The 26,254-nt window shown below is 39.8% G+C and overlaps 2 non-coding genes across 2 annotated transcripts; both read left to right on the top strand.

The window, feature by feature from the left end:
* Nucleotides 1-1,030: 1,030 nt before the first annotated feature.
* Nucleotides 1,031-1,136, top strand: LOC115893314. The gene has a single exon (XR_004053332.1). It is a non-coding gene; the product is annotated as a U6 spliceosomal RNA (small nuclear RNA).
* Nucleotides 1,137-8,594: 7,458 nt separating this feature from the next.
* LOC115893317 lies at nt 8,595-8,703 on the top strand. The gene has a single exon (XR_004053335.1). It is a non-coding gene; the product is annotated as a U6 spliceosomal RNA (small nuclear RNA).
* Nucleotides 8,704-26,254: the final 17,551 nt, after the last annotated feature.

Here is a 26,254-nt window from a genome sequence, read left to right as displayed (position 1 = left end):
AAAAGTCGTAGGCACTGGTAGCGGCAGAGGGGGTTGGGCAGGAAGAGCATCTGGGGCAGAGAAAACAGCCAGGACCAAGTTTTGAAGACTAGAGTATGCCTATTATGTTCAAGCAGTAGCAACAAGGCAGTATGAAAAGGCAGGGGCAAACGGAGCAAGTGGGAGACTAGGAGATGTGGTTAGTGAGGTAATGAGGGCTGCCACGTCGTCTTGAGGAAGGTGGCTTTCTCTTGGTGAGATGGAGAGCCACTGGAGGGATTTTAGTAGAAGAGTACGTGGTTCCCATTTATGATTTGAAGGGCACACCCTGGCATTAAGAAAAGACTACAGGACAGACGCAATGGTTCACACCTGTAATCCTAGCACTTTGGGAGGCCGAGGTGGGTGTATCACTTGAGGTCAGGAGTTCGAGATCAGCCTGGCCAACATGGCAAAAACCTGTCTCTACTAAAAATACAAAAATTAACCAGGCATGGTGGTGCATGCCTGTAGTCCCAGCTACTCTGGAGGCTGCATCATGAGCATTGCTTGAACCTGAGAAGTGGACGTTACAATGACCGAGTTGGCACCACTGCATTCTAGCCTGGGCAACAGAGTGAGACTCTGTCTCAAAAGAAAAAAAAAAAGAAAAGAAAAGAAAAAGAAAAAAAGAAAAGAAAAGACTACAGCCACACATCACTTAATTGATGGGGTACTATTCTGAGAAATGCATTGTTAGGTGATTTTGTCATTGTGTGACCACCATAGAGTGAACTTAGACAAACTTAGATGGTGTGACCTACTACACACCTAGATTATATGATATGGTCTATTGCTCCTAGGCTACAAACCTGTACAGCATGCTGTTGGACTGAATACTGTAGGCAATTGTAACACAATGGTATTTGTGTATTTAAACACAGAAAAGCTACAGTAAAAATACAATATTATAATCTTACAAGACCACTGTAGTGTATGTGGCCTGTCACTGATTGACACATTGTTATGCGGAGCATGACTGTATAACAAAAAGTAAAATTGGAAGTAGGATGTGCTGGTTCTGCCAGTGCATACACTAAAATTGGAACTATATAGAGAAAATTAGCATGATCCTGTGCAAGAATGACATGCAAGTTCCTGAAGTATTTAATATTTTAAAAATACATTTTAAAAAATATTCGAAGTAGGAGAGCAGGTAGAAGACTTTGCCTATCTGCTTGACCAAAACTAATATTTCTTTGTTGTTTATTTTGCATCCAAACATTTTATATATAAATTGGTTGTTTGTATTTCTTCTATTGGGAATGGCCTATTTAAGACATTGGATGATTTTTCTATTAGAATATTTACCTTTTTGTATGAATTTTTCAATGATATTTAAAATGTTGCTGTTTTTCATATATGTGTAGTTCTCTGTCCCCAGTTGTTCTTTCAGTTTAGTGCTGTATATGATTTTTTTAGATAAAGACATTTTTAATTTTTATGAGAACAGATTTTTAAAAAACATTTTCTTTACAGGTTCTATGTTTAATATCATACTTGGTATTTTGCCAAGATTATTGCTTCAGTCTAGGCTTTTTTGTTTGCAAGCAATAGAAGCAGGCTTACTTAAAGGGAAATTCAGTTATAATACAGGGGATTTGAACTGGAACCCAGATGTAGAAGGTTTAGCCAGGCTTCGTGAGATATTGGGAACCAGGAATTGAAACCTTTTCCAGAACCGAAACATCCTTATCCTTTTCTCTAAGCTTGCCTTCTCTCTCCTCTCTGCTTCTCTCTAAGCAACTGCTTCATTCTCCTTTCCTCCTCTATGATAAGTTGTTTATCTATACACATCACTGATGTGGCTACCTCAGTTCCAAAACCACTGACAAGTGGACTGGTATCTCTGTGCCCCAATTTTAATTTGTGGGAAACAGAAGCTGATTTACGCAGTTCATCTAGTAGATTGACTGGTCCAGGGATCAAGTTCCCATCTCCGCCCTCTCCCAACAAATGAGCTGTGGCCAGGGAGTACGGAAGTCACAAGATACAAGGGGCTTATCTTGAGGGGGCCATGTACAGAAAGAGCTGTTCTCACAGGGAATAGGGGATATGTGTTGAGTCTTTGCCATAAAAGAATATAATCCACATTCATATATATCTTAGTCTAGTACTCTTATAGTTTTTAAACTTTCCATGTATCTAAAATAAATTTTTGTATTAGATATGCTTTAGAACTCTCACATTATTTTATTTTGTATTTTATTGCAAAAGGTTAGCCAGTTGCCCCAAAATGTGATTGAAAAATAAATTGAACAAGTGCCCAAATTGCTATGGAAATGAACTAGATGTCTTAATTTTTAGACTATTTAAAATACTTTTGACAACTACTGCTATTTAAATAATGTTTACCTGATTGTTGGAAATTTCTCATGGTTATATGTTTGTTGTTGTTCCTTACCAGTTAAAAAACAGACCAAAGGCTAGATCATACCAACAAGATTACTCTACCTAATGGCTCATCAATACAAAAAGAATATGGGAGCCTCCCCAAGGCCACCGTATTTACAAAATCCTTCTCCAGAACTTGGTGAAGAAACAACTGTTGATCAAAGAGTACAAACTTTCAGTTATAAGATGAAGAAGTTTTGGGTATCTAAGGTACAGCATGGATGGTGGTGATGTTAATTCATTTGATTGTGGCAATCCTTACACCATGCATAGGTATAGCAAATCATCACATTGTACACCTTGAATATATACAATCTTTGTCAATTAAATATTTTTTAAAATCACCCAGAAAGTTTTAAAAGTAAAAGTTTCCCATGTTGAAAAGAAAAGAAATTAAAGAGAGAAAGAAAGAAAAGAAAAGGAAAATCCAGCTGAATTCAGAAAGGCACCATCAGGCAAGTGACAACCATGTCTTTCCCATCCTTTTTTACCTGTGAAAAAGCAAGGTCTCCACACCAAAGAAATCAGAGATTGTAGAAGCAGAAACCATTCAAACAAATTTTAAGGTCTGACAAGATTGTTATTATTTATTTCTAGGGGGTGTGTCATTGCCCAGCAAGATCCTTTTAAAATTCATTATATCATAAATTAAAAAAAAAAAACCTAGTCAAATAACTGTAGCCTAAATGTCACAGTTGAAGTAGATGATTTCTGACGTTTCCTAATGATTTTTAATGTTCCTACAAATGTAAAAATCCTTAACAAACATAAAAGTTTTAGTGAATTTACTGATTTACCAGTTTCCCATGTAAAAATGCATTGGGCTGTATGAAACCATTAATCAAATATTGTATTCCCCAAAGGCATTTAAAATCCACCAAAGTCAACACCTTCAAAGACTAATTTACCAAAGGCTCATTAAGAAATTAGCACACGTTTAATAATTATTTCAATAGAAAAGCAAACTATTTCTGTATAATGTAAACCACGTAGTGGACACTGCATATGAGCACACTATAATATGATTTCCAAGAAAGTATTATCTTAAGACTGGGTGGTGACTGAAAGAGGAGAGGGATGGTCATCTCTTTTCCAGTTTTATAATGGAGACTAGAAAACATTTTAAACAGCTTATTAAAAACCTTTTTAGCAGTTTTTTGAGATATAATTGACACCTGGTTGACTATGCATATTTTAAGTGTAGAATTTGATATATTTAGACATATGTGTATACCTGTGAAACCATCACCATAATCAAGATAATAAACATATTCATCATCCCAAAAAGGTTTCTTTTTTTTTTTTTTTTTTTGAGATGGAGTCTTGCTCTGTTGTCCAGTCTGGAGTGCAGTGGCACGATCTCAGCTCACTGCAACTTCTGCCTCCTGGGTTCCAGTGATTCTCATGCCTCAACCTCCCAAATAGCTTGGACTACAGGCACATGCCAGCATGCTCAGCTAATTTTTATACTTTTAGTAGAGACGGGGTTTCACCATTTTGGCCAGGCTGGTCTTGAACTCCTGACCTCAAGTGATCCACCTGCCTTGGCCTCCCAAAACACTGGGATTACAGGTGTGAGCCACCACGCCCGGCCCCAGAAAGTATTCTTTGTGTTCATTTGTAATTTTTTCCTCCAGCACTCCCCAGCCCCAGAAAACCACTGATCTCCTTTCTGTCACTATAGATTAGTCTGCATTTTTTGGAATTTGATATACATGAAATCATACAGTATGCAATCTTTTTGGTCTAGCTTCTTTCATTCAGCATAATTATTTTGACATTCATCCACGTCATTGTGTACATCAGTACTTCACACTTTTTTTATTGCTGAGTAGTAATTTATTGCATAGATATAGTAGTTTATCCATTCCCTTTCTGATGGGTATTTGGATTGTTTCCAGTTTGGGGATATCATGAGCAAAGTACTATGAACATTCATATTCAAATCTTACTATGCACATATGTTTCCATTTGTCTTACATAAATACCTAGTAGTTGAATGGTTGGGTCAGATAATAAATGCATGTCTAACTTCTTAAGAAACAACTAAACTGTTTTGCAAAAAGGTTGTGCTATTTTACATTTCTACCAATGGTATATGAGAGTTCCTGTTCCTCCACATGCTCATCAATACTTGGTATGGTCAGTCATTTTAATTTTAGCCATTCTACTAGTGTGCAGAGGTGCCTCATTAATCTTGAGTGAAAAAATGCAAGGAGAGAAAAAAAATTATTAGTGTTGATTCAGTCTAGCAAAGATGCTTTGAGTGAATCTCATGCTCCTTGGATCCCTAAAGCTGCCCAGGTTCTTGCTCCTGGTGAGCCTGGCTCTTTAGCTGATTTTATGATTTTATGAAAATCAGGCTTTTCCTCATCTTGTACTGGTAACAAATTTCACCCATCCGCCTTACCACAGCATCTTTGTCTCTAGATTCCATTGCCTCTAAACCAAACTCTATTCCTCTAATGATTTGGACATATGAGCCAATAACTCCACTTTTTGGCTTACTCTAGTTTGAGTCATGTTTCTCTCAGTTACAACTGAAATCACCCTGTGCCCAATCTTCCCCACATCTGTTCTGTGTGTCATGTACCCAATGCCAAGCATAAGGTCTGGGAATCAGCAAGTACTGAATAAATAAACTAGTATCCTCTTAAAAATAAAAGACATTTTAGGCTGGGCATAATGGTTCACACCTTTAATCCCAGCACTTTGGGATGCTGAGGCAGGTGGATCACTTGAGCCCAGGAGTTTGAGACCAGCTTGGGTAACATAGTGAAACCCCATCTCTACAAAAACTTTAAAAATTTGCTGGGGGCATGATGGCATGCATCTGTGGTCCCAGCTACTCGGGAGGCTGAGGTGGGAGGATTGCTTGAGCATAGGAGGTTGAGACTGCAGTGAGCAGAGATCACGCCACTGCACTGCAGCCTGGGCTACAGAGTGAGGTCCTGTCTCAAATAAATAAATAAATAAATAAAATAAAAGACACTTAATTGAATCTATAGATGACAAAAAACTAGAAGGGTTGCTTTTAGAGGCATAGTGCTTAAGCACACCTCTTCTGGAGTCAGACTGCTGGGTTTGAATCCTAGCTCTTTCATTTATTATATTACCTGTGTGACTTTGGGCATATAATTAACTTCTGTGTGTCTCAGCTTCTTCAAGCTTAAAATATTGTTGATAATAAGACCTGTCCCATAAAGTTGTTATGAGGATTACATGAGTTAATTTACAAAAAGCACTTAAACAATGCCTGACACATGCAAGTATTTTTATTTTATTTTATTTTTATTTTCATGCTTTTTTTTTTTTTTTTGAGACAGAGTTTCACTCTTGTTGACAGGCTGGAGTGCAATGGTGCAATCTTGGCTCACTGCAACCTCTGCCTCCCGGGTTCAAGAGATTCTCCTGCCTCAGCCTCCCAAGTAGTTGGGATTATAGGCACGTGCCACCACACCTGGCTAATTTTGTATTTTTGGTAGAGATGGGGTTTCTCCATGTTGGTCAGGCTGGTCTCGAACTCCAGACCTCAGGTGATCTGCCCACCTCGACCTCCCAAAGTGCTGAGATTACAGACATGAGCCACTGTGCCTGGCCCGTGCTCATAATTTTTGAATGACAGAGTTGAGATGGAAAACGTGTTGATACACTATCAAGGAATGATATGCTAAAACCTCAGTTACTCAGTTACTGCATGAAATGCCTAACTTCCCTGAGAAGCAGTTTTTTTTTTTTTTTCAGTATTTAACCAGGCAAATATAAAGTCTCATATTCATTCAGGCTCAAATACCTGGAAATAAGACAGTTTAACAGAAGTTCATGGATTAAAGACTCTAAGTCTTCCTACCCCATATCTTGCTTTGAAAAAAGAAAATATGAAAAAATTAAAAAAATTTAAAAGACCCTGAGTTAGGAAGTTGACATGAGATTAGCTGATGTCAAGTCCATTTTGAGCTGTTAAAATGGCAATGCTATTATAAAACTTGCAAAGATGAGACTCCATTGCTAGAAGTAGTGTGTCTTAATTATGGAAGATTATAATTTTTGAGTTCTTTCCTCAGCACCCATCAAAATAGAGTATGTACTCAGCACTTTGAGGGGCTGGAAAGCCCTGGAGGAGGGTGAGAAGAGAGACAACCATGTAATCTGAAGAACAGTTGAGAGCCTTTAAAAGGCTTGTTCTGAACAACACAAGATGCAAAGCAGGTGAAATAAGTCTTCAGATACCAGAAGGACTGTCCTATAGAAGAGAGATGGGACTTCATCTGAAGATGAAGATGGGACTTGCTCCTGAAGCCCTGTGAGGAAGGGCCTGGTGCAGACTCCAGCCCAGTGGGAGGACATGCTCTTTCCCAGTGCCAGCTGCCTGGTGATGGAGGGCCGCAATCCACTGGTCCCAAGAGGAGCCGGGTAAATGTCATTTCAGGGACACATGAACAAGGAATTCTAAATGGAAGATAGGTGGATCATTCAGGCCTGTTCTGTTCCATTTCATATTCTAAAAATGCATGACTCTTTTTTGAGATTTTTGTTTAGGTTTAAAGGAGGATAACCAAACACTAGACCAATGAATTGCAGTTTGTAAAAAGTAGAAGCAGCTGCCTGCTGGCTTTGGCCCTAAAGGTCCATGGGAATGGAAAGAGGCATGACTGCCTCCCGGGACAGATTGTTCCCAACTGGTCTCACTTTCAGGATTGTGCCCACGTGGTCAAAGTTGAGTCTACTTTCCGTTTTGCTGATGCCTGTGGCCATAGCCATGGAAGGATGCGGAAGAAGCCGTGGTCCTGGCCCTGTGTAAGATGAAGACTTGTGAAACCACTGGGTTATCGTTTTTCATTCTGGTCACTTGCTGTCAGCCTTGGAGGCATAGAAGACAGAGTAGATGGTGCAAATCCATCTGCAAGTGCATTTTCTTTCTAAAGAAGGTGTTGCCAGACTATTTACTCATAGAACAACCACTGGCTAGATGAGCCCACACTAAGTAAACACAAAGGAATTAAAACAAATCAGGGGGATCTGAATTCCTCTGTTTATTTACTCCACAGTGAAAGAGGCTTATTTTTTCTTTAAAAAAAGAACTTTGTTCTCAAAAGCTGCCCCACCTCTAATGCTACCTTTTTAAAAAGAAAAAATATACATATAAGAAGATAGTATATTAAAAGGCTATTGTTAAAAAAAATCTATTTCTTCTATATTGTAGATTTAAATAGCAGTGAAAAACAGCCCATGGATACTTTGATATACATGTGTGTTTGTAGGGGAAAAAAAGTAAGTATCAGGCTGTGTGCAGTGGCTTATGCCCATAATCCCAGCATTTTGAGAGGCCGAGGTGCAAAGATCACCTGAGGTCAGGAGTTCGAGACCAGCCTGGCCAACATGGTGAAACCTTGTCTCTAAAGATACAAAACTTGGCTGGGCGTGGTGGCAGGCACCTATAATCTCAGCTACTCAAAGGCTGAGGCAGGAGAATTGCTTGAACCTGGGAGAAGGAGGTTGCAGTGAACTGAGATCATGCCATTGCACTCCAGCCTGGGTGATAGAGTAAGACTCCATCTCAAAAAAAAAAAAGAGTAAATATCCTGCAATATGAAAAATCTTAATTAAATACAGCTTGTTTAACTAAATAGAGGCAGCAAGAGTGGTGAGTCACCCTGGATTTTTTTTTTTGTTTTGGGTTTTTTTTTTCTTCTTCTGATTATAAGAGCAATATATGATCATGATAGGAAAATCTGGAAAATTATGAAGTTTTCTATGTTCACAGAATGAATATAAAACAAAAAAGTACATATTTTAGGTGGTTAGTTTTACATTTATTAAATGCATTACTTTTTAAAAATGCTTTAAATGCCCTAACAATAAGTGCTGGCTGGTTAATCTCCCTCTGAGGAGCTCAGAGCAATTTACCAATACCCCTGCTTTGACTGTAAAAAGGGTATGATGAGTCTTCCAGTCTTTAAAAGCATATTGATCCTTTCAAGCTCTTCACGTACTCAGCACTGATTAATTCATTGGAAAGCAGTCTCAAAAGGGCAGTGTTCTGATGCAATCTATGCTTATAACTTTGTTGACTCCTTTGCTGGCAACCAAGACACACTCAGAAAATTCTGGGTCAGAAAATAGAAGGCTAGCCTTTAAAGACCCTCAGTTAAGTATATGGCCAATTCATTTTTACTAAAATTGTGTTCTCTTGGACAGCACATATACTAAAAAATTGGAACAATACAAAGAAGATTAGCGTGACCCCTATGGAAAGATGACACACAAATTCATGACACACCGTATATTTTAAAAGGAAAAATTAATAAATAAAACTATTTTGCTAATGGGGTTTCCTTCTTTGTAGGACTATGAATTGGAGACAGTTCAGAGCTGACTAGCAGTCCTGAGCCCTGGGATTCCCTAAGTGTGGTCCCTGAACAAGCAGCATAAATATTACCTGGGAATAGCAATCTGTGTTTTTTTTTTTTTTTTTTTTTTTTTTTTTTGAGACGGAGTCTCGCTCTGTCGCCCAGGCTGGAGTGCAGTGGCCGGATCTCGGCTCACTGCAAGCTCTGCCTCCCGGGTTCCCACCATTCTCCTGCCTCAGCCTCCCGAGTAGCTGGGACTACAGGCGCCCGCCACCTCGCCCGGCTAGTTTTTTGTATTTTTTAGTAGAGATGGGGTTTCACCATGTTAGCAGGATGGTCTCAATCGCAATCTGTGTTTTAATAAGCCCTCTAGGTGATCCAGAAGCATACGAAAGTTTCAGAATCACTGTCTTAGGTGTTTTCCCCCTAATGTAGAAATTAGCTCTAATTGACTCACGCTCTCAAACTTCATTTACATGTATACATGGATTTGGGTGATGGTTATATGGGGACACATGTCCATAAAAATTCTCTGAGCTTTACACTTAAGATACATACACTTTACTGAATTTAATTAAACCTATTTAAAAAAGAAAAAACACTGCTAAATTACATTTCTAAGAAAGTTGGCTGGGTTCAGCTTGTCTCTTGAATAAAGGTGGTGAGATCCAGGGGCCTTGCCCACAGCATCACTGCCATGATAAAGAGATTCCATGATACTGACAGCCAAGGACATCTGTGTGTAGCAACCCCAAAGACATTTATTGACATTGTTTAGCAGTAAGTCAGTCTCCAAGCAATAACCTCAACTTGTTTGACATCATCCTGGGTACATCTCTAAGTTGTGGGGCACAGCCACAGGAAACCCTAACATGAAACCAAAAGGGGCAGGTGGAAAAAAGTGCTGGACCTTTAAATTGGAGAAGGAAAGTATGAGAAACCTAGGAAGCAGTGAGTAAATGCAGCCAATCAGGTGGTACGTACAAGTGTTGGGTAAGAGAGAAGCCATGGTCAAAGGCCATGAGAGACACAGCAATGAGAGCAGAGCTGCCCAGGCAGCCTCTCTGCTGACCCGTAGAAGAGGATTGTGGGAAAGAGGGAAGAAGGATGACGCATGAGCCAAGAAGGGCTTCACAGGGCCACAGCTCTAGCAGGCGTCTGTCTGCTGTCTTGGCCCTAAGGATGAGGTGGAGACCCCTAAGAGCCCTGGTGTCAATTGGGCATCCAGTCTCAGAATCATAGAAATTCTGTACCTCAGTGCTGAAGTGTTTTGTGTGTCCCTAAATGAAAAGCACTCCTGGAGCTGGTAGGTCCCCATCCCGACCATGAAGAACTGTCTTCTTGATTAATCACCCCCTCTTTCACTGTCATGCAGGGAACTCACATTAGACTTTGTATCTGGGCCCATTTTTGCTCATTGCCACACTGCTGGGAAATGTGAACCATCCACAGAGAATGCTCAGGGAAAGAAAAGTTGAAGAAAAACTGCACCAGCAGGTGGACCCAGAGTCCCAACTATACTGTGCCCATGTGCCCAGCTGCCTGGCTGCTGCTCCCAGCCAGCTCCTGAGTCCTCAGAGTTGCTTCTGCTTTTCCTAGGCTCCTTATGTGAAATGTGACTTTTTTCGTGGAAGTATCCCCCACAAGGTATTTCCCAGTCCCACCCTGCTCAGCTGAAATGTAAACAAATTCGAAATTGCTCCTACCTAAATCAGTGAAGTGTCCCTAAATTTCCTAGGCCATTTCAACATGAAAAGCAGTTCTAGGCATTTTGGGTTTTAGCTCATACTCAGTTTTGTTTCTGATGCTTCAATTTCATATTTCACTATGGTGGATGTTTGTTAGTTCCCTTGGCTACTGAGCATTCAAACTTCATTTCTCTGTTGGGTGAGTCTTCTATTGCATTAATCTTGGTGGGAAAATGTCTCCCTCTCACTACAGAATTTCAAGGGGAGGGTACTCATTTCTCCATCCCTGAGGAGTTAGCATGAGGAGCTTGGGGGCTGAGCTCAGCCAATCAGATGCTACCACTTGCAGCTTTAACTCTTGAGCAATAATGCAAAGATTGCGGCATCATTAAGAAATTATTCACTGGCCCGGCACGGTGTGTCATGCCTGTAATCCCAGCACTTTAGGAGGCTGAGGTGGGTGGATCACAAGGTCAGCAGTTCAAAACCAGCCTGGCCAAGATGGTGAAACCCTGTCTCTATTAAAAATGCAAAAATTGGCCGGGCACAGTGGTGGGCACCTGTAATCCCAGCTATTTGGGAGGCTGAGGCAGAGAATTGCTTGAACCCAGGAGGCGGAGGTTGTGGTGAGCCAAGACCGCACCACTGCACTCCAGCCTGGCTGACAGAGCAAGACTCTGTCTCAAAGGAAAAAAGAAAAGAAAAGAAACTACTCACAGGACTAACAGCGCAGAGTCTAGTGTGTAGGGTCAGTGTCCACGGGCGGGTGAATTAGTGGCAGCTTCCTAGCTGCAAACTCTTTGGATGACAGCTCCTGGAACTTCCTAAAAATTCTTGCATGGCATTTCTTCTTAGTTCTTTGTCCCAAATTCTAGCTTTTCTTCTCAATTGCAGGTTAGATCAGACTCTAAGCCCATGTTTCTCTGTTTTTAGTCTCTGTCTGAGATACACAAAACCAGGCATGGCAACTATATCAGAAGCACTTGAATTAGATGTCAAAAAGTATCCTTTTCTTTTCAGTAGTGCTTTTACTGTTAATCATTAGAATAGTTCAGATTAGTTTGTGTTTTAGTGTTAAGTCATTCATTTATTATTTTTCAAATTTATCCTTTAATTTTAGATTCAGGGGTACATGCGCAGATTTGATACAAGGGTATATTGCATAATGCTGAGGTTTTGGCTTCTACTGATCCCATCACCCAGATTGTGAACATAAATACCCAATAGGAAGTTTTTGAGACCTTGTCCCCATCCATCCCTGCCTCTTCCTGGAGTCCCCAGTGTTTATTATTGCCATCTGTGTGTCCATGTATACCCAAGGTTTAGCTCTCACTTATCAGTGAGAACATGCAATATTTGGCTTTCTGTTTCCACATTAATTCGCTTAGGGTAATAGCCTCTAGTTGCATCCAAGTGACTGCAAAAGATACAATTTTGTTCTGTTTTATGGCTGCATAGTATTCCATAATGTGTATGTACCACATTTTCTTTATGCAATCCACCATTGATAGGCACCTGGCTTGATTCCATGTCTTTGCTATGGTGAATAGTGCTGTGATGTCCTTTTGGTAGAATGATTTACTGTCCTTTGTGTATATACCCAATCATGGGATTGCTGTGTTGAATTGTAATTACATTTTCAGTTCTTTGCAAAATCTCCAAACTGCTTGCAACAGTGGCTGAGCTAATTTACATTCCCACCAACAGTGTATAAGCATCCCCTTTTCTCTTTATCCTTGCCGTCTGTTTTTTTTTTTTTTTTTTTTAACTTTTTAATAATAGCCATTCTGACCGGTGTGAGACGGTATCTCATTATGATTTTGATTTGCATTTCTCCAGTGATTAGCGATGTTGAGCATTTTTTCACGTGTTTCTTGGCCCCTTGTATATCTTCTTTTGAGAAGTGTTTGTTCATGTCCCTTGCTCACTTTTTAATGCAGTTATTTGTTTTATTCTTGTTGCTTTAAGTTCCCTATAGAATCTGGATATTAGTCCTTTGTTGGATGCATAGTTTGTGAATATTTTCTCCCATTCTGTAGGTTGTCTGTTTACTCTATTGGCAGTTTCTTTTGCTGTGTGGAAGCTCTTAAATTTAATTAGGTCCCACTTGTCAATTTTTGTTTTTGTTGCAATTGCTTTTGAGGACTTAGTTACAAATTGTTTGTCTAGGCCGATGTCTAGGAGGGTATTTCCTAGGTTTTCTTCTAGGATTTTTATAGTTTGAGGTCTTACATTTAAATCTTTAATCTCTCTTTTTCTAAAACAAAATTATTATTTTTAATTTTTGTGGGTACATACTAGATATTAATATTTATGAGTTATATGAGGTGTTTCGATACAGGCTTGCAATATGAAGTAATCACATCAAGATAAATGGGGTATCCATCACCTCAAGCATTTATTCTTTGTGTGTCAGTCTGATTATATTCTCTTAATTATATTAAAATGTACAATTAAATTATTTTTTTACTTATAGTTATCCTGTTGTGCTATCAAATACCAGGTCTTATTCATTCTTTCTAACTATTTTTTGTACCCATTAACCATCTCCACTTCCTCCTCCTATCCTTTCCAACCTCTGGTAACTATCCTTCTACTCTCTACCTTCATGAATTCAATTGTTTTGACTTTTAGCTTCCATAGATAAGTGAGAACATGTGACATTTGTCTCTCTGTGCCTGGAGTTCCATCCATGTTGTTGCACATGACAGGATCTTGTTCCTTTTTGTGGCTGAATAGTACTCCGTTGTGTATGAGTACCACATTTTCTTTATCCATTTATCTGCTGATATACACTTAGGTGGCTTTCAAATCTTGGCTATTGTGAATAGTGCTGCAATAAATATGGGACTGTTGATATCTCTTTAACATACAGATTTCCTCTCTTTTAAGTATATACCTCGGATTGGGATTGCTGGATCATATGGTAGTTTTATTTTTAGTTTTTTGAGGAACCTCCAAACTGTTCTCCATAGTGGTTGTACTAGTTTACAACCCCCAACAGTGTACAAGAATTCCCTTTTCTCTATATCCTCACCAGCATTTATTGCAGTCTTTTGGATAAAAGCCATTTTAACTGGGGTAAAATGATATCTCTTTACAGTTTTGATTTGCATTTCTCTTATGATCAATGATGTTGAGTACATTTTCTTTTTTTTTTGAGACAAGAGTTTTGCTGTTGTTGCTCAGGCTGGAGTGCAATGGCGTGATCTCGGCCCACCCACAACCTCTGCCTCCCGGGTTCAAGTGATTCTCCTGCCTCAGCCTCCCAAGTAGCTGGACTTACAGGCATGCACCACCACGCCTGGTTAATTTTGTATTTTTAGTAGAGATGGGGTTTCTTCATGTTGGTCAGGCTGGTCTCAAACTCCCAATCTCAGGTGATCTGCCTGCCTCGGTCTCCCAAAGTGCTGGGATTACAGGCTTGAGCCACCACACCCGGCTGAGGACATTTTCATATATGTGCTTGCCATTTGTATGTTTTCTTTTGAGAAATGTCTATTCAACTCTTTGGTCCATTTTTAAAATTAGTTTGTTAGGCCGGGAGTGATGGCTTACACCTGTAATCCCAGCACTTTGGGAGGCCAAGGCAGGCGGATCACCTGAGGTCAGGCATTTGAGACCAGCCTAGCCAACATGGTGAAACCCTGTCTCTACTAAAAATACAAAAATTAGCTGGGTGTGGTGGCGGGCACCTGTAATCCCAGCTACTTGGGAGGCTAAGTCAGGAGAATTGCTTGAACCTGGAAGGTGGAGGTTGCAGTGAGCTGAGACTGTGAGATTGTGCCATTGCACTCCAGCCTGGGTGACAAGAGAGAAACTCAGTTTCAAAAAAAGACAAAAAAAAAAAAAAAAAACCAAAAAAACAAAAAATGGTGTATTAGATTTTTTTCCTGTAGAGTACTTTGAGCTCCTTATATATTCTGGCTACTAATCCCTGTTGATGGTTAGTTTGCAAATATTTTCTCCTATTCTGTGGGTTGTCTCTTCACTTTGTTGATTGTTTCCTTTACTACAGAAATTTTTTTTTTAACTTGATATGATCTCATTTGTCTTTGCTTTGGTTGCCTGTGCCTGTGGGGGCTTTCTCAAGATGTCTTTGCCCAGACCAATGTCCTGGAGAATTTCTCCAATATTTCTTGTAGTAGTTTCATAGCTTGAGGTGTTAGATTTAAGTCTCTAATCTACTTTGATTTGATTTTTGTATATGATGAGAGATAGGGGTCTAGTTTCACTCTTCTGCATATGGATATCCAGTTTTCCAAGCCCTATTTATTGAAAAGACTGTATTCTCCCATTGTATGTTCTTGGAACTTTGTTGGAAATGATTTCATTGTAAATCTGTGGATTTATTTCTGGCTTCTTTATTCTGTTCCATTGGTCTATGTGTCCATTTTTATGCCAGTACTATGCCATTTTGGCTACTATAGCTCTCTAGTATGATTTGAAGTTGGGTAATGTGATTCCTCCAGTTTTGTTCTTTTTGCTTAGGATGCCTTTGGCTATTATGGGTCTTTTGTGGTTCCATATAAATTTTGGGATTGTTTTTTCTATTTCCATGAGAAATGTCATTGGTATTTTGATAAGGAGTGTGTTAAATCTGTAGATTGCTTTGGGTAGTGATATGGTTTGGCTATGTCCCCACCAAAATCTCAAAAAATCTCAATTTGAATTGTATCCCCAAGAATTCCCACGTGTTGTGGGAGGGACCCAAGGAAAGATAGTTGAATCATGGGGGCCGGTCTTTCCCATGCTATTTTCATGGTAGTGAATAAGTCTCATGAGATCTGATGGGTTTATCAGGGGTTTCCGCTTTTGCTTGCTCCTCATTTTTCTCTTGCCCCTGCCATGTGAGAAGTGCCATTCACCTTCTGCCATGATTCTGAGGCCTTCTCAGCCATGTGGAACTGTAAGTCCAACTCCAGCATGGTAGAAACACTGACAGCCTACACTGTGTGCCTGGAAAAGCCACAGATGCTCAATGTTAGCCCCTGAAAGCAGTCAGGAAGGAGGCTGTACCCTGCAAAGCCACAGGAGCTGAGCTGCCCCAGATCATGGAAACCCACCTCTTGATTCAGTGATACTTGAATGTGAGACCTGGAGTCAAAGGAGATTATTTTGGAGCTTCAAAATTTGACTGCCCTGCTAGATTTCAGACTTGCATGGGCCCTGTAACCCCTTTGTTTTGGCCAATTTCTCCCACTTGGAGTGGCTGTATTTACCCAATACCTGTACTCCCACTGTATCTAGTAAGTAACTAGCTAGCTTTTGATTTTACAGGTTCATAGGCAGAAGGGACTTGCCTCGTCTCAGATGAGACTTTGGACTGTAGACTTTTGGGATAATGCTGAAATGAGTTAAGATTTTGGGCGACAGTTAGGAAGGCATGATTGGTTTTGAAATGTGAGGACATGAGATTTGGAGGGGCCAGGGGCAGAATGATATGGTTTGGCTATGTCCCCACCCAAATCTCAACTTGAATTGTATCTCCTAGAATTCCCACATGTGGGAGGGACCCAGAGGGAGGCAATGAATCATGGGGCCAATCTTTCCCATGTTATTCTTGTGATAGTGAATAAGTCTCATGAGATCTGATGGGTTTATCAGGGGCTTTTGCTTTTGCTTGTTCCTCATTTTTCTCTCTCTGCTGCCATGTAAGAAATGCCTTTCACCTCCCGCCATGATTCTGAGACCTTTCCAGCCATGTGGAACTGTAAGTCCAATTAAACTTCTTTTTCTTCCCAGTCTCGGGTATGTCTTTATCAGAAGCGTGAAAATGGACTGATACAGGTAGTACGGACATTTTAACAATATTGATTCTTCTAGTCCATCAACATGGAATATCTTTCCATTTTTTTCTGTCCTCTTCAATTTCTTGCATCAACATTTTATAGTTCTCATTGTAGAGAGCTTTCTTTCTTTTGGTTAATTGGTAGGTATTTTATTTTATTTGTAGCTATTGTAAATGAGATTACTTTTTTTTTTTTTTTTTTTTTTTTTTTTTTTTTTTTTTTTTTTGGGACAGAGTCTTTCTGTGTTGCCCAGGCTGGAATGCAGTGGTGTGATCTCAGCTCACTGCAACCTCTGCCTCCCGGGATCAAGCAATTCTCCTCCCTCAGGCCCCCCAAATAGGTGGGATTACAGGTGTGTGCCACTATGCCCGGCTAATTTTTGTATTTTTAGTAGTGATGGGGTTTCCTTATGTTGGCCAGGCTGGTCTCAAACTCCTGACCTCAAATGATCCTCCTGCCTTGACCTCCCAAAGTGCTGGGATTACAGGTATGAGCCACCGTGCCTGGCCATAAATGGGATTACTTTCTTGATTTCTTTTCCAGATTGTTCATGGTTGGCATATAAATATGCTACTGATTTCTGTATGCTGATTTTGTATCCTGCAACTTTACTGAATTTATCAATTCTAAAAGTTTTTTAGTGGAATCTTAGGTTTTTCCAAATGTAAGACTATATCTGCAAACAAGGATAATTTGACTTCTTCCTTTCCAGTTTGGATGCCCTTTCTTTCTTTCTCTTATCTGATTGCTCTAGCTAGGACTTCCAATACTATATTGAATAACAGTGGTGACAGTGGATATCCTAGTCATGTTACAAATCTTTGAGAAAGACTTCCAGTTTTCTCCATTCAATATGATACTGGCTGTGAGTCTGTTGCACATTGCTTTTATTATGTTGAGGTATGTTCCTTCTTTTTGTGTGTGTGTGTTTTTCAGACAGGGTCTTAGGCTGGAGTGCAGTGGTGTGATCATGGCTCACTGCAGCCTTAACCTCCCAGGCTCAGGTGATCCTCCTGCCTCAGCCTCCCAAGCAGCTGGGACCAAAGGCATGTGCCACAACACCTGGTTTCTTTTTGTATTTTTTGTAGAGAGAGACTCTCATCATGTTGCTCAAGCTGGTCTCGAACTTCTGGGCTCAAGCAATCTGCCTACCCTGGCCTTCCAAAGTCCTGGGATTACAGGTATTAACCATTGCACTCAGCAGGTATGTTCTTTCTATACTCAGTTTTTCAAGAGTTTTGTTTGTTTGTTTGTTTGAATTACGAAGGGATGTTAACTTTTTATCAAATGCTTTTTCAGCATCAATTGAAATGGTCATGCTTTTTGTCTTTCATTCTGTTAATATGATGTATCACATTGTTTGATTTGTAGATGTTGAGCCATCCTTGCATCCCTCGGATAAAGCCCACATGGTCATGATGAATTATCTTTTTAATGTATTCTTGAATTGCATTTGCTATTATTTTGTTGAGGATTTTTGCATCAATATTTGTCAGAGATATTGGCCTTTAGTTTTCTTTTTTTGATATGTCCTTGTCTAATTTTGGTATCAGAGTAATACTGGCCTTGCAGAATAAGTTTGGAAGTATTCCCTACTCCCCTATTTTTCAGAATAGTTGCAGTAAGGTTGGTATTAGTTCTTCTTTAAATGTTTGGTAGAACTCAGCAGTGAAGCCATGGGTTCTGGGTTTTCTTTTGCTAGAAGGCTCTTTATTATGGCTTTGCTCTCATTATTTGTTATTGGTCTGTTCAGGTTTTGGATATCTTCATGGTTCAATCTTGGTAGGTTGCATGTGTCTAGAAATTTTTCCATTTCTTGTACATTTTCCAATTTATTGGCATATAGTTGCTCATAGTAGCCACTAATGATCCTTTGAATTTCTGTGGTGTCAGTTGCAATGTCTCCTTTTTCATCTCCAGTTTTGTTTATTTCAGTCTTCTCTCTTTTTTCCTTAGTCTGGCTAAAGGCTTGTCAATTTTCTTTAACTTAAAAAAAAACCCAACTTTTTGTTTCATTGATCTTCTGTATATTTTGTTCATTTCAATTTCATTTACTCTGCTCTGATCTTTATTATTTCTTTTCATCTACTAATTTTGGGTTTGGTTTGCTTTTGCTTTTCTTTCTTTCTTTCTTTCTTTTTTTGAGATGGAGTCTCGCTCTGTTGCCCAGGCTAGAGTGCAGTGGCGTGATCTTGGCTCACTGCAAGCTCTGCTTCCTGGGTTCATGCCATTCTCCTGCCTCAGCCTCCTAAGTAGCTGGGACTACAGGCGCCCGCCACTACGCCCGGCTAATTTTTTTGTAGTTTTAGTAGAGATGGGGTTTCTCTGTGTTAGCCAGGATGGTCCCGATCTCCTGACCTCGTGAACTGCCCACCTCAGCCTCCCAAAGTGCTGGGATTACAGGTGTGAGCCACTGCGCCTGGCCTCTATTTCTTTTAAAGACATTATTAGGTGGTTTATTGGAAGTTTTTCTTCTTTTTTGATGTAGTCACTTCCAGGTATAAACTTTCCTCTTAGTACTGCTTTCACTGTATCACTGTATCCCATAGGGTTTGACATGTTATGCTTCCATTGTCATTTGTTTCAAGAAATTTTTCGATTTTCTTCTTAATTTCTTCGTTGACCCAGTAGTCATTCAGGAGCATATTGTTTAGTTTCCATGTATTTGTATAGTTTCAAAAATTCCTTTTTTTTTTTTTTTGTTTTTTTTTTTTTGTTTTTTTGAGAGAGGGTCTTACTCCTGTCACCCAGCCTGGTGTGTAGTGGCACAATTTCAGCTCATTGTACCTTCAAATTCCAGGCTCAGGTGATTGACCTCAGCCTCCCGAGTAGCTGAGAATACTGGCATGTGCTGCTGTGCACAGCTAATTTTTTGTATTTTTAGTAGAGATGGGGTTCCGCCATGTTGCCCAGGCTGGTCTCAAACCCCAGGGCTCAAGTGGTTCAATCACCTTGGTTTCCCAAGGCCTAGTATCCTCTTGTTATTGATTTCTAGTTTTATTCCACTGTGGTCAGAGAAGATGCTTGATGTCATTTCAATTTTGGGTAAAATGTTTTTGAACTTGTTTTGTGACCTACATATGGTCTATTCTTGAGAATGATCCATGTGCTGAGGAAAGGAATGTGTACTGCAGCCATTGGATGAAATGTTCTGTAAATTCTATTAAGTCAATTTGCTCTATAAAGCAGATAAAATCCAATGTTTCTTTGTTGATTTTCAGTCTGGAAATTCTGTTCAATGCTGAGAGTGGGGTGTTGAAGTCTCCAGCTATTATTGTATTGAGATCTCTCTCTCTCTCTTTAGCTCTAGTAATACTTGCTTCATGTATCTGGGTGCTCCAATATTGGGTGCATCTATAGTTAGAATAATCATATCCTCTTGCTGAGTTGACCCCTTTATCATTATGTAGTGACCTTCTTTGTCTCTTCTTAAAGCTTTTGTCTTGGGATTTATCTTGTCTGATATAAATACAGCTACTTCCATTCTTTTTTGGTTTCCATTGGCATGGAATATCTTTTTCCATCTCCTTATCTTTCAGTCTATGTGTGTCTTTACAGGTGAGGTATGTTTCTTGTAGGCAACAGATCACTGGGTTTTGTTTTTTCATCCTTTCAGCTACTATATGTCTTTTGATTGGAGAATGATATGGCTTGACTCTGTGTCCCCACCCAAATCTCATCTTGAATTGTAATCCCTATAATCCCCATGTGTTGGGGGAGGGACCTGGTGGGAGGTGATTGGATCATGGGGGCTGTTTCCCCCATGCTGTTCTTGTGACATGGAGTGAGTTCTCACAAGATTTGATGGTTTTATAAGTGTTTGACAGTTCCTCCTTCTCATGCTCTCTCTCTCACCTGCTGCCATGTAAGATATGCCTGCTTCCCTTTCTGCCATGATTGTAAGTTTCCTGAGGCCTCCTAGCCATGCATAACTATGAGCCAATTAAACCTCTTTCCTTTATAAATTATGCAGTCTCAGATATTTCTTTATAGGAACCGAAAATTGACTAATACAGAGAGTTCAGTCGGTTTACATTCAATGTTATTATTGATAAAGTAAGGACTTAGTCCTGCAATTTTGTTATTTGGTTTCCAGTTGTTTTGTGATCTTGTCTTCCTTCTTTTCTTCTTTCCTGCCTCCCTTTTAGTGAAGCTGATTTTCTCTGGTGGTATGATTTAATTTGTTACTTTTCATTTTTTGTATACGTACTATAGGTTTTGTTTGTTTGTTTGTTTGGTTTTAGATGGAGTCTTCCTCTGTCACCCAGGCTGCAGTGCAATAGAGCATTCTCTGCTCACTGCAATCTCTGCCTTTCAAGTTCAAGTGATCCTCCTGCCTCAGTCTCCCACGTAGCTGGGATTATAGGCCCATACCACCATGCCCAGCTAATTTTTATACTTTTATTAAAGATGGGGTTTCACCATGTTGGCCAGGCTTGTCTCAAACTCCTGACCTCAGGTGATCCACTCACCTCTACTGTATGGTTTTTGACTTGAGGTTATGATGAAGCTTGCAAATACTATCTTATAAGCCATTATTTAAAGCTGATATCAACTTAACACTGTTTGCATAAACAAACAAATGCAAAGAAAAGTAATAAAAATGCTATACCTTAACCTCATTCCCGTGATTTTTTAACTTTTTGTTATTTCTACTTATATTTTATTATATTGCCTGTCTTGAAAAGTTGTTGTAGTTATTATTTTGACTGGTTCATCTTTTTGTTTTCCTATTTAAAATATCAAGAATAGTTTACACACTACAGTTACAGCATTATAATATTCTTTTTCTTTTTTAATCTGTGTAATTATCATCATCAGTGAGTTTTGTACCTCCAGATGATTTCTCATTGCTCATTAACGTCCTTTTCTTTCTGATGGAAGAACTTTCTTTAGCAATCCTTGTAGGACAGATCTGGTGTTGAAGTCTTTCGGCTTTTGTTTCTGTGGGAAAGTCTTTACTTCTCCTTCATGTTTGAAGAATATTTTCACTGGATATACTATTCTAGGGTAAGTTTTTTTTTTCCTTCAGCACTTTCAATATTTCATATACTCACTCCTGGCCTGTAAGTTTTCCACTGAAAAGTCTGCTGCCAGACATACTGGAACTCTCCTGGATTTCATTTGTTTCTTTTTTCTTGCTGCTTTTGGGATCCTTTCTTTATTCTTGATTTTTGGGAGGTCAAGTACTTTTTGAAATTATTTTATTTCTTCCATGATGATTTACAGGAACTATCTTCAAACCAGTACAATATTTCATAAATAATATCTGACCACTTTCTAATGAATTGAGTAATTTTTTGCACAGTAAGCCACCTCACATTTTTCAGCAAGAAGAACATTAAATTTGAATAGTAAAGACATTACATAATGAATTAGGACACAATTAGAATTTGCTTTAAATATTTTTTGGGGGGAAGGGGACACCAAATTTCTACTCAATGAAGAGAAACATTTTTACAGTCCAGAGGTCTTTTATTTATTTATTTTTAATACCTATTATGCCATGAATTCATAGGGAATAGGTTCCAGCAGCTTGGGCTCCTTCCCATTGGTTCTCACAAAGTGTGCTTCTCTGGGTGGAGCAGGATGGCACTTCAGTTGAACCAAGTACCTTTCTCTTTGGCTTCCTTCTCTATCTGATCATTTTCCTTCATATGTTTCAGGAAGCTACCACGTTTCTTAGAGTGCTTAATGTGCTCAATACACACATTAATTCTCTTGGCAAGAATCTTGCCCTAAATTGCTTGTTTACAACAATGCCAACAGCATGCTAGGGAACAACATAGACTCTTCCAGTTTTGGCCGGGCACGGTGGCTCAAGCCTGTAATCCCAGCACTTTGGGAGGCCGAGACGGGCGGATCACGAGGTCAGGAGATCGAGACCATCCTGGCTAACACGGTGGAACCTCGTCTCTACTAAAAACTACAAAAAACTAGCCGGGCGAGGTGGCGGCGCCTGTAGTCCCAGCTACTCGGGAGGCTGAGGCAGGAGAATGGCGTAAACCCGGGAGGCGGAGCTTGCAGTGAGCTGAGATCCGGCCACTGCACTCCAGCCCGGGAGACAGAGCAAGACTCCGTCTCAAAAAAAAAAGAAAAAAGACTCTTCCAGTTTTGCCATGATAACACTTGTGGGGCATTCCTTTTTGAACAGTACCCATTTCCTTGATGTCTACAATATCATCTTCTTTACAGATTTGCATATACATGGCCAAAAGAACAACTCCATGTTTTCTAAAAGACCAACATACATTGGGTGCCTCTCTTCTTTCCCTTTGTTTTTGTCATTTTGGTGACTTACTGGAAGATGGCGGCTCCAGCCAAAAGGAAGCAGGAGTTTGATTATTAAATGCCTTGTGGTAGTCTTCTTTAGGTTAAATCTTCTTGGTGTTCTATAACCTTTTTGTACTTCGATATTGATATATTAGGATATTCCTTAGGATATTAATAATATCCTAATGTTACTACTAATGCCACAGGGGGTGTACACCATGTGATATTATTCATAATATCCTAGGGGAATGTTACTCTTAATGTCACAGGGGGTACACACCATGTGTGTACACCCCCTGTGATTTTATTTGTAATATCCTAGTGGGATGTTACTTCTGTAAATTTAGGAAGTTCTCTGTTATTATTCCATTGAATAAACTTTCCACCCCATCTCTTTCGCTACCTCCCCTTTAAGACCAGTATCTCTTAGATTTGCCCTTTTGAGGCTATTTCTAGACCTCGTAGGCATGCTTCATCATTTATTCTTTTTTCTTTTGTCTCCTCTGACTGTGCATTTTCAAATAGTCTGTCTTCAAGCTCACTAATTCTTCTGCTTGATCAATTCTGCTATTAAATGCCTCTGATGCATTCTTCAGTACGTGAATTGTATTTTTCAAGTCCAGAATTTCTGCTTGATTATTTTTAATTATTTCAATCTCTTTGTTAAGTTTATCTAACAGAATTTTGAGTTCCTTCCCTATGTTATCTTCAATTTCTTTTGAGTTTCTCAGAACAGCTATTTTGAATTATCTGCCTGAAAGGTCACATATCTCTCTTTCTTCAGGACTGGTCCCTGTTGTCTTATTTGTTCATTTGGTGAGATCATGTTTTCCTGAATGGTGTTGATGCTTGTAGATATACATCAGTGTGTTGGCATTGAAGAGTTAGGTATTTGTTGTAGTCTTCTCAGCCTGGGTTTCTCTGTACCCTTCTTTGTGTCCTTCTTCAGAAATCTTTCCGGTATTCAAAAAGACTAGGGTGTCATAATCTAAGCTGTGTCTGCATTAGCGGGCATCCCAAACCCAGTAACCCTGTGGCTCTTGTAAACTCATAGAAGTGAAGTACTGCCTTGGTGGTCTTTGATTAGAGGCATAAGAACTCTCTGGATTACCAGACAGAGACTCTTGTTCTCTTCTCTTACTTTCTTCTAAACAAACACAATCTTTCTCAACCTATGTTAAGCAGCCTGGAGCTGGAGGTGGGGTGACACAAGCAGCCCTATGGCCACCACCACTAGGACTGTACTGGGTCATACCTGAAGCCAGCACAGCACTGGGCCTCTTCCAAGGCCCACCGTAACCTCCACCTGGCTACCACCTATATTTTCTCAGGGACCTAGTGCTTTACAATCAGTAGGTGGCAAAGCCAGGTAGGCTTGTGTCCTTCCCTTCAGGTCAGTAAGTTCCTCTAAACCCTAGGTAGGTCCACAGAGGCCGTCCAGGAGCCAGGAACTGGAGTCAAAAAACTTAGAAATGGACTTGGGTTCTATTGTACTGCTACTGAGCTGGCTGTCAATCCAGGAAATGCAGTCCTTCCCACTCTTTGTTCGTCTTTCCACAGGCAGAGGAGCCTCAGCCCGTGGCAACCATCACCAGAGGCCCAAAGGGAGTACTGCACCCACCCTGTGATATGGTTTGTATCACATATGGAGAGGGTGACACTACTCCCCATATCATGGGGGGTGTACACCCCTCTGTGATATGGTTGGTAATATTTGGTGGAGAGAGGGTGATACTACTCCCCATATCGTGGGAGGTGTACACCCCCTGTGATATGGTTTGTAATATCCAGGGAGATATATCCATGTGTGTACACCCTGTTGTATTTTTCATAGTATCCTAGAAAAATGTTACTCCTAATGTCACAGTGGGTGTACACCGTGTGTGTACACTCTGTGATATTATTCGTAATATCCTAGGGGGATGTTCCATGGGTGTACGCTCTGTGATATTATCTGTAATATCCTAGGGGATATTACTCTTAATGTCACGTGGGTGTACCTGATGTTTGTACATCCTGTGTTACTATTCATAACATCACAGAGGGATGTTACTCCTAGTGTCACAGTGAGTGTACACAATGTGTGGGTACTCCCAGTGATACTAATTGTAATATCCTAAGGGGATGTTACTCCTAATGTCACAGTGGGTGTACACCATGTGTGTACACTCTGTGATATTATTCATAATATCCTAGGGGGATGTTCTGTGGGTGTACACTCTGTGATATTATCTGTAATATCCTAGGGGATGTTACTCTTAATGTCACATGGGGTGTACACGATGTTTGTACATTCTGTGTTGTTATTTATAATATCATAGGGGGATGTTACTCCCAGTGTCACGGTGAGTGTACACAAAGTGTGTGCGTACACCCACTGTGATATTATTCATAATATTCAAGGGAGATATTATTCCTAATATCACAGTTGGCATAAACCCTGTGATATTATTTGTAATATTCTAGGAAGATATTACTCCTAATATTGCAGTGAGTGTACACACTGTGATGTTATTCGTAATATCCAAGGGGGATGTTACTTCTAATGTCACAGTGGATGTACATCCTGTGATATATTTGGTAATATCCTAGGGGGATGTTACTCCTAATGTGTACACCCGGAGATATTATTCATAACATCCTAGGGGGATGTTACTCCTAATATTACAAAGGGCATACACACTGTGATATTATTCATAATATCCTAAAAAAAAGTTACTCCTAATGTCACAGAGGGTGTCCACCCTGTGATATTATTCATAATATCCTAGGGGAATGTTACTACTAATGTCACAATGGGTGTACACCCTGTTATATTATTCATAGTATCATACTGGGATGTTACTCCTAACGTCACAGGGGGTATACTCCCTGTGGTATTATCCATAATATCTTATGGGGATATTATGCCTAATGTCACAGGGGGTGTACAACTTGTGATATTATTCATAATATCCTAAAAAGATGTTACTCCTCATGTCACAAGTGGTGTACATGATGTGATATTATTCGTAATACCTTAGGGGGATGTTACTCCAAATGTCACAGAGGGTGTACACCCTGAGATATTATTCGTAATATTTTGGGGGGGCGTTACTCTTAATGTCACAGGCGGTGTATACACTGTGATATTATTCTTAATATCCTAGCGGAATGTTACTTGTAACGCCACAGGTGCTGTACACCTGTAATATTATTCATAACATCATAGGGGGATGTTACTACTAATGTCACAGAGTGTATACCCTGTGATATTCTTCTTAATATCCTGGAGGTATGTTACTCCTAATGTCACAGAGGGTGTACACCCTGTGATATTATTCATAGTATTTTAAAGAGACTTTACTCCTAATGTCACAGAAAGTGTATACCCTCTGATATTCTTCCTAATATCCTAGGGGGAGGTTACTCCTAATGTCAGAGTGGGTGCACACCCTGTGATATTATTCGTAACATCCTAGGGGAATGTTAATGTCACAGCAGGAGTACATCATGTGTGTACACCTCCCTGTGATATCATTTGTAGTATCCTAGTGGGATGTTACTTTTAATGTCACAGGGAGTGACACCATGTGTGTATACCTCCTATGATAATATTTGTAATATCTTAAGGGAATGTTACTCCTAATGTCACAGGGGGTGTACACCATGTATGTACACACCCTGTAATATTATTCGTAATATCCTCGGGGGATGTTACTCCTAATGTAACTTGGGGTGTACACCCTGTGTTATATTA

This window comes from Rhinopithecus roxellana, chromosome 14 (assembly GCF_007565055.1).
Source record: "Rhinopithecus roxellana isolate Shanxi Qingling chromosome 14, ASM756505v1, whole genome shotgun sequence".
In the NCBI taxonomy this organism is placed as follows: domain Eukaryota; kingdom Metazoa; phylum Chordata; class Mammalia; order Primates; family Cercopithecidae; genus Rhinopithecus; species Rhinopithecus roxellana.
Note: the sequence above shows the minus strand (reverse complement) of the source record. Positions and strands in the feature narration are given on the sequence as shown.